The sequence below is a fragment of the Vicia villosa genome, linkage group LG4 (genome assembly GCF_029867415.1).
Source record: "Vicia villosa cultivar HV-30 ecotype Madison, WI linkage group LG4, Vvil1.0, whole genome shotgun sequence".
Classification (NCBI taxonomy): Eukaryota; Viridiplantae; Streptophyta; class Magnoliopsida; order Fabales; family Fabaceae; genus Vicia; species Vicia villosa.
The window spans coordinates 184,078,347-184,087,058 of record NC_081183.1 but is presented as its reverse complement, the minus strand read 5'-3'; the positions used below and the strand labels follow the sequence as shown (position 1 = coordinate 184,087,058).

The 8,712-nt window shown below is 32.7% G+C and overlaps 1 pseudogene; it reads left to right on the top strand.

Annotated features, from left to right (window-relative positions):
* Positions 1 to 1,971: 1,971 nt before the first annotated feature.
* Positions 1,972 to 4,851, top strand: LOC131596317 (F-box/FBD/LRR-repeat protein At1g13570-like; annotated as a pseudogene).
* Positions 4,852 to 8,712: the final 3,861 nt, after the last annotated feature.

Below are 8,712 nucleotides of genomic sequence, written 5' to 3'. Positions count from 1 at the left end.
ATTTTTAAATAGATATTATTATTAAAATTAATTATTTTTAGTAATTTTAGAATTATGAATGATTTTAATGTAATTTTGTTGGAGCTATTTCATATTCCTTATATTTGGAGTCCGTATCGTCAAACACTTATTTTATAATAACTGCAATCGTAATTTACTCAATATCTCCACCTCTAATAAAACTATTTGATTGAAGGAGCATTTCGTCCGACATTAAATAATTTATAGAAATAATTATGACAATTGGAACACCTGTCAGTAAGCATACTAGAGAGTAGGATCTAGAAGTCTATGGAGAAACCACCCAAATTGAGCGATTATGGCGGGAAAGGAAATTCAGATGAGCATATGCAATTTGTAGATGATCGAGTGAGTTACTTCAGTACAGACGATGCATGCTATTTGCGTTAACCCTGGCCGGGCCAGTTCGATTATGGTTTAATAGCCTTCCCGACGAATGTATTAATTCTTTGACGGAATTCTATAAATAATTTTTTCTCATAGTTCACAACTCGAAAGCAACGACATGTAATTGAAGCTATTCTAAGCGGGATCATGCAGGACAAAAGACAAAGTTTGCGGTCATATATAGACCGATTCACACAAGTCTCTATTGATGTAGAAGGAACTCAAGAAGGACTTCTGTGTTGGATCTTCGAGAATGATCTTCTGAGGGACCACCTTTTCATGCAAAGTTTAGGAGAGAGAAAGGTAAAACCACTTCAAGAAATGTTAACATTGGTCAATCCTTACATGATCATCGTGAAAGAGAAACTATCCATGCGTTTTTATAATCTTGTCTTCACCGATTCTCACTCCAGCCTCCCGCCCGGGAAGGAGTCACACCGGCGTACAGATGATTCTGGCCGAGTAATGCTAGGAAAATTCAAATAGTATACTCCACTAACTGTCTCCTGTGAGAAGATTTATCAAGACTGAGCAAATACCGAATTCCGTAAAGCGGGAATTCAACTTTTTTACTCCGTTAGAAAGACATATGAAACAGAATAATCAAAATACTACCGCTTCTATAGAAGCCACAACCACCACACTAACGATTGCATCCAATTGAATGATGCCTTTGAAGAGTTAATCAAGAAGGGTCAGCTAAATGAAAATGTCAACGGACGCAAGCGAGATAGAGAAGAGTTACCTAAGGGTAAGTTTCCCTCAAAGACTGTGTTGGCCGGGACAAGCGGAGAAAGCAAGGAGACAATCAAGGCAAGCTCTCATATATTGCAGACATAACTGAAGGAGTATCGCGGGCAAAACCTCCCATCCAAGGGTACCATGAAGAAAAAAATCGCAGAAATAATGGTTGTCTACTGCAATGAGGGTAACACGTCGGCAAAAATCTTCGATCGTTGGTGGGATTTCGTGACTCAGAAAAAGTTAGAAGCATTCCCAACGAAAATTTCCCCTCGTGATCATTGTTGATGTATCTTAGATCCTTATCAACAACGACAACTCCTGTGACATCATATACTCGGAGTTATTCGAGAAAATGAACCTGGACTGAAGCAACTTTTTGCCATATAAAGGCTCATACCTCCAAAAGTCAACAAAATCAAAACCTATTCCTAGAAATATCTAGAGCTAATAGTTTTCATTGATAGTGGAGATGACATCCGAATGACAAATTTACAATTTCTTATTATTCGTTGCATGAATTGTTTTGGTGCAACATATATTGAATTTCCATCTAATTGTAGTTTAAGTTTAATTTAGATTGATAAATTAATAGTATCTATTAGATGCAATTTTGTTGAATGAATTTGACACTACATATTAATGAATGTTGTTTTTTAGTAAAAAAAATAATTAATTCAACAATTAATTTTACACTACATTTTAAATTTAATTTGAAAGATTAGATAAGTAAATGATAGTACAAAAAAACTCCGCTAGGCTATCTATGACCCCTTTTACGAGACATAACATAGCCAGTGTCGGAAATAACCACACTCTTCTCAGCACATATCCCCAAACCAGCAAAATTTGAGATTTTAAAAACCCTAACTTTCCCTCATCTCCAGCTTCGACACTTCAATCATTAACCACTATTTTCTTCCATGGTCTTTATGCATCTTTTCCTTTTTGTTTTATTATTTCTATCTTATTAGTCATTACTATAATTAGTTAATTTTTGTTGTTGAAGTAATCACTTTCCAAAATCACCTTCTTTCTCTGGAACTACGGTAGCTTGGCATGGTAATTTCTGAAACATCTTCTGTGTTTGAAATCTTGTCTTGTACCATAGTATGTTTGAAATGTTGTATTGTAGTAACAGAGTACATAGATGCATGCACAGCTGTTTAAAGCTTAGTTTAAGGTTTTTTTGCTCTCTTTAAGGAGAAAAATCAGTATTATAATTTTATTAACAAATTTTTAATTAAAAAATGTTAATCTCCTGTCTATCTGTCTCTAATATGGCCCTATCACTTTCCAGTTTCTTCCTATTAGCTTGCAAAATGTTTAGCTTTAATGCAAAGTTACAACTCTGTAATATGATCCATGTAATCACACACCGATTTGTAATTTGAATTTGGAAGAGTAATTTGTGTTTCAAGGCTCTATACGGTAGATCTAGCAAAAATTCTTGTATATGTAATTATGTATACATAAGTGCTTATACACTGACTTAGTTTGTTTTCTTATTCGTGTATGCTCCCTTTGTTTGAATATCAATATATCTATCTAAAGGCAACAAGATCATCAAAGTCTACTCGCCCAACTGTGATAGGTGCGGAGCCGGATAGAATTAGTTGTTTGCCACTTAGGGATGCTGTGAGAACAAGTGTGTTATCCTACAAATGGAGGTACAAATGGGCCACAATGCCAAATCTTGTGTTTACTAAAGATTGTGTCTCTACTGCATCCGAACAATCTTCAGTTATCGAGAGAGAGCTTTTGACAATTATTGATCTGTACTCTTACTTCATTCTGGGCCAATCAACAGGATTGTGCTGTGTTTTTGTGGTATCAGTACTATGAGTATGAGAGCTCTTGATAGGTGGATTTTTCATGTTACTAAAAGGTCTATTAAAGATCTTACGTTGGGAGTCCCGGAAAGGCAGCGCTATAAGTTACCTTGGTGCTTATTTTCTTGCCAAAGTTTACATCATTTAAATTTAAATCATTGTTTGCTTAAACCTCCATCAATGATAGAAGGTTTTAAGAACTTGAAAAGTCTGGAATTGCATCGCGTTACAATGGCTCAAGATTCTTTTGACAGCTTGATATCTGGTTGCCCCATGCTTGAAAAATTGACATTGATAGAACTTGATGGTTTCACCCAAATCAACATTCACGCACCAAATCTCAAGGATTTATACATTGACGGTAAATTTGAGGACATCAGCTTTGACAACACTTTCCAATTAGTTAAACTAGTTGTTGATTTAAGTTTGTATTTGAACTCTAAGAGCAATCAAAGTAGATTGCATGGAAGCACCAACAACTTGCTCAATTTTTTTGCTCATCTACATCACGTTCAACATTTGGATATTGACGGCTACTTCTTAAAGGTATAATGATTGAGCATTTGAAAGTTGAATTTGACTGTGGAAGTGACTTGCCTAACACTGTTTAGGTCCCTACCCCCAAACTTCCAACAAATTTAAAGTGAACCACGATCACTAGTATTCGATTCTTGATCTATAAGTATTAAAAGCATTGTATTCTGATTTTGAGCAATTTTTTCTTTTGTTCTTCAGCATTTAGCTGCAGATGTTGTGCCAATAAAGCTTCCTACACCTTATATTAATTTAACCTGCCTTTGGTTGAGCATAAACTTCAAAGACTTGAAAGAAATTTCAGCTGCTCTATGTGTGTTCATGAGCTCGCCTAATCTCAAAGAACTAAATATATATGTGAGTACTCATTGAGTTTGGCTTGACTTATCTTTGCTTGTTGTTTTCGGCTGTGCTTGCACATTGTGTTTCTGATTTTATGTCAAGTTCTTTTTTTAAACTTTAGAATTCACAATTTTTTTTTTGCTGTTAGTATTTGTCTAGTGCCATCAAGTTCTAATCTAGTCTTGGAAGGTTTCCAAAATCTGTACACTTGAGTTGTGATTGCTAACTAACAGAAGTTACGAGTTAGCTAGGTTCAATTTGTTTACAAATCTAATGCAATAGAGTCCTATAAATGATAGACTTGTTTATCTTCTTTTTCATCTTGAATCAATCAATACAATATGATCTTAAGAGTATAAATATAGTATTTACTTGTCCTGTGTACGAACCTTCTCCTTTTGATTTATGAATTTGTAACAATTGCATGAATGCAGGCACGTCTTGTGGAACATAATGTTGTTTTAGCACCTAACTCATATGGTCAGGAAAATAGCTTTTTGTGGCCAGACATGCCAATCAGAGTGCGAGACATATGGATAGAAGGCATTTCTGGTACTGAATATGAGTTAAGTTTTATCAGAATTCTACTTCAATATTCTCCCTTCCTAGAACAAATGACTGTGAAGCCTGTTTTAAACGCTAGATCGGAGTTGATTTTACAACTAATGCGATTCAAGAGAGCTTCAACACAAGCTGAAATTATTTATGATGGGAAAGTGTCTTCATAATAATTTTTATTCAACTCATAAATTGGTTATGTTAGTTTTCAAGTTTTAAATTCTGGATCTATTGCTGAAAACTCCTTCGGTAATGTTTAGCTTACCAGCCAAGTTACTTATTTAGGACATATGCGACATGAGTTATTTTACAATTTACACTTCACTATGTTGCCATGTCTAGAAACTTACAGAACAAATATGTATCAATTATGAGTTTTCTAAATTTTGACTGTTAAGGATCTAATGTAGTGTTTAGACTAAAATGAAAATGAATTCTGCAAACAAAATTTTGCATAGAAGATCCTTGCACTGACTGATATATGATCCCAATACCTAATGGTGCTGTTAACTTGTTTTGACTCTCAAGAATAACGTTCATGAATTCTTCATTTGTGTTGTTCTCATGTTGTTTTGATTTATTATATGGTGATTTAAGCTTTAGATATTTTAGAGAAGATTTCACGAGAAGCAGGGCCGTCCCAAACAATTTGGAGGCTCTGTTCTATTTATAATTAGGCCTTTGATAAAAAATACAACAAATTAAAAAAATAGATTTCAATTAAATTGTTAATAAAATTAAATATATAGAGACAAAAATGATATAGAAATATTCTATAGAAAGTTGACTCATCGAAATTTTGTTTGTTTATTTTTTTTTTGTATTTTCTACTTTTATAATCTTCGACTTATGAAAAAGTTCATATTATTTAATAAAAGAAAATAATTCTTTAAAAAAATTCGAAAACATTAATAATAAAGTGTTTTATTATTTAATAAACAACCAACAATGTGAAATTATAAAATTTCACAATCTCACCTTCATGCCAAATTTATTAATGGGTCGATTCACAGTGATAAAAAAATATAAATATTTTCAAATTGATATTTTAAAAGTTTTCATACATTTATAAAACGCTTGAAATTTTAAGATATTGTATTACGATTTAGTTGCACTTAAACGAAAGAGACCACATGTATAAATATAAGGTGATATTTTAAAATGAAAATCTAAATTAGAAAAAAAAATATCTTGTAAAAAAGTTAGGCAAAAAAAATTTAAAAATGTTTTAAATCTAATAAATTAATTTACTATCTATATAATAATAATATAAATAAAATAATAATAAATTTACTAAAATTTTATAGTATTATTCACAAATAATATTATATAATATTTCACCATGAAAAAATGACAAGTAAATCATTAACTATTCAATTATAATGCTCGTTAAAATATGTCATTATTTAAAATAAAATTTGAAAAATTAAATAAAATAAAATTTGAAAAGAAATAAAATATATACTTCAATATAGTAATAAAGATAAAAATTGATTACATTAAATTTAAAAACCATTACATGTAGCGTTTTTTTATTATTTTTTATAAAAATAGTAAATATACATGAAATGAATAAACAAGAAAATGAACCAGGAATCGAACCAAAGTTCTGTTACTAATCAAAACTCAAGTTCTACTGCTCGGTCATTCTCTAATAGATTATTTGAAGATGGAGTTAATAATATATAACATAATATATTTTATTTATATTAAGCCCATCCATCGAATTTGGGGCCCTTTAAAATCGGAAGCCCTGTGCGGTAGCACTCCTCGCACGCCCATAGGGCCGGCCCTGACGAGAAGTTATGTACAAATTTGAGTGAATTTGAAGTCCATTCATAACCCATAAGATTATTATGATAAATAAAAATGATATTTATTGAACTTTCTAAGTACTAACAAGAATTTACTTTTAATCTGAAAAATATAAATGAGCAACCAAAATATTTCGCAAATTTCCTTTTTTTATAAAGAGCCTTGGTTGTGATGTGAGCTTTGTTTCGACCTGATGGATTCGGCCTGAGGAGACATCGGTACATGAGGTGTAGATCTTTTGGTACCCATAGTAGGTGTTTTTGTACCAATCTATGACTGACATTAACTATGAACTCGTCGTATTGTCGACGTCATTTACCATGTTGGCGGTGGGAAGTATTGAGGACGCTAGATTAAAGGGTGGATCGTGAACTTCCTACATGATCTTTCAAGAAAATTCCTTTGTAAGGGTGGCAAATTGGCATGCTAGTCTCGTTTAGGCTCGCTCCGCAAAAACACGCCATTTCAGGTAGCAATTTCGAACACAATTTAAATACTCTCTCCCTCTCTCTCACACACACACGCACACTCACACATACCGACTTGAGTCGTATCAGGTAGCTAATCTTACAAATATACTTCCACTCAGTCGTATCAGAAGCCCTCCCATGACCACATTTATTCCATGTCGTTAATGCGCTAACCTTACAAGTACACTTCCCCTAAGTCATATTAGAAGCCCTCCGATGACCACATTTATTCCTTGTTCCGGTAGGAAATATATATATATATATATATATATATATATATATATATATATATATATATATATATATATATATATATATATTGGCGGAGCCACAAAAATTATGAAGTCTGGGCACAAATTTAAAAACCGCAAATTCACGTTGTGTGTTCATCACAATATTTCAAAAGAAATTCTACAAGTTATCTTATTAAACTACGAAATATCTTATTAAAGTTAATGTTAAAATAATGTGTCAATTAGAAACTGAAGAACGAAGATTTCACATACCACTAAAATCGTAACCTAACCTTTCTTGAATCGAGTTTACCCCCATACAGAGTGACTTTCCAGCAACCAATTTGAAATGCAAATACAGAACCCTTCTTTGGAACAACTACAATGCAAAATGTCACAGTTCAAAGTATTTGGTGAACACAAGTATGAAAAGAATACATTATAGAATAAAGATATATCAGAACAAATTTTCAAAACTCCTTATAATTCGTTCACATTTGCAAAAAATCACTAGTAAAATTTAAGATAAGCCTAGATAAACAACTCTAATACTTGAGAAATACAGGAACAACAGTTCTGGTTATAACAATTTCTATTTATATATTATATAGCAAAAGGATTACTTCGAAAGTTGTTCTCTTCTGTAACTATACCAAAAGCTTCGGCAGTTTCATGAATCATGATGCCACCAATTCCTATAAAATGGGTTAGCTTACTATCCACCACTGGAAAAAACATAGATATGGACAAATAATACAATTAAAATGGGGGATTAAAAATCAGTTTTCACAACCATACAATTAACTCATGGAAAATTCATCAATGGCAAATATATTAGAATAGTGCCGGTTGATTTAAGCTGTAGTCGTGCTATATAATCATTCCCTATTACATGCAATGGCTTGAAAATATCAAATATGCTATTAAAATGAACATGGATAAGGGAATAAAAAGGAAAACTATTGTAGAAAAAATTAAGCAACTAGAATAAAGCAAAGTGTATTAATCTAAGGATTCCACAACAGGGATATGTGAAATTTTCTTTTTAGCTAAGTATCAGCATCAGCACCAAATTCTGAGTCAGCCCAGATGAATTTTCTGCACGGAAACAAGGAATGCTCAACCGACAACACTACATGACTGGTAGATTAAACCGTCCATTTTTAAAGAAACTTCCAAACTTAGCTATAATTCGAACATCCAAATCAACAATCAATAACAACAATTCAGCACCATATTTCGTAAGAAACATAAGAGAAAAAAAGAAAAGAAACTTGGTTAAGACAATGAACCGAACACTTACTGTGCAAGTTGCAAAACGATGGTAACGACTTCGACAACAATTTGATACATAAACCACAACCTGCAACAACAACAATCATCAACAACAACAATAATTCAACTTCATGGAGTGAAAGAATTGACGCGAAAAGAGACGATAAATTGGCTAAAGCATTATATCGAACACCTTGCGGGCAAAACTAAAAGTTGAATTTTCTGCAATGTGAATTCACGACTTACATGGACATGTCTATTTATATTTTTGATGTGAATTCATGACTTACATGGACATGAAATCTCTCTTTCTTTTAAACTGAGAACATAATAACTAGACAAACCAACAACTTTTTCAGTTCAAACAAAAACAAAGTGGAAATAGTTAAAAACGGGAAAGACAAAAACAAGACTACCAGTGGTGGCTATGGGTGAATTTTGATGGCGACTTGTGGAGGAATTGGTCGGTGTCGTGAGCGGCTGAGACGTGGAGTAAGCAGCGAC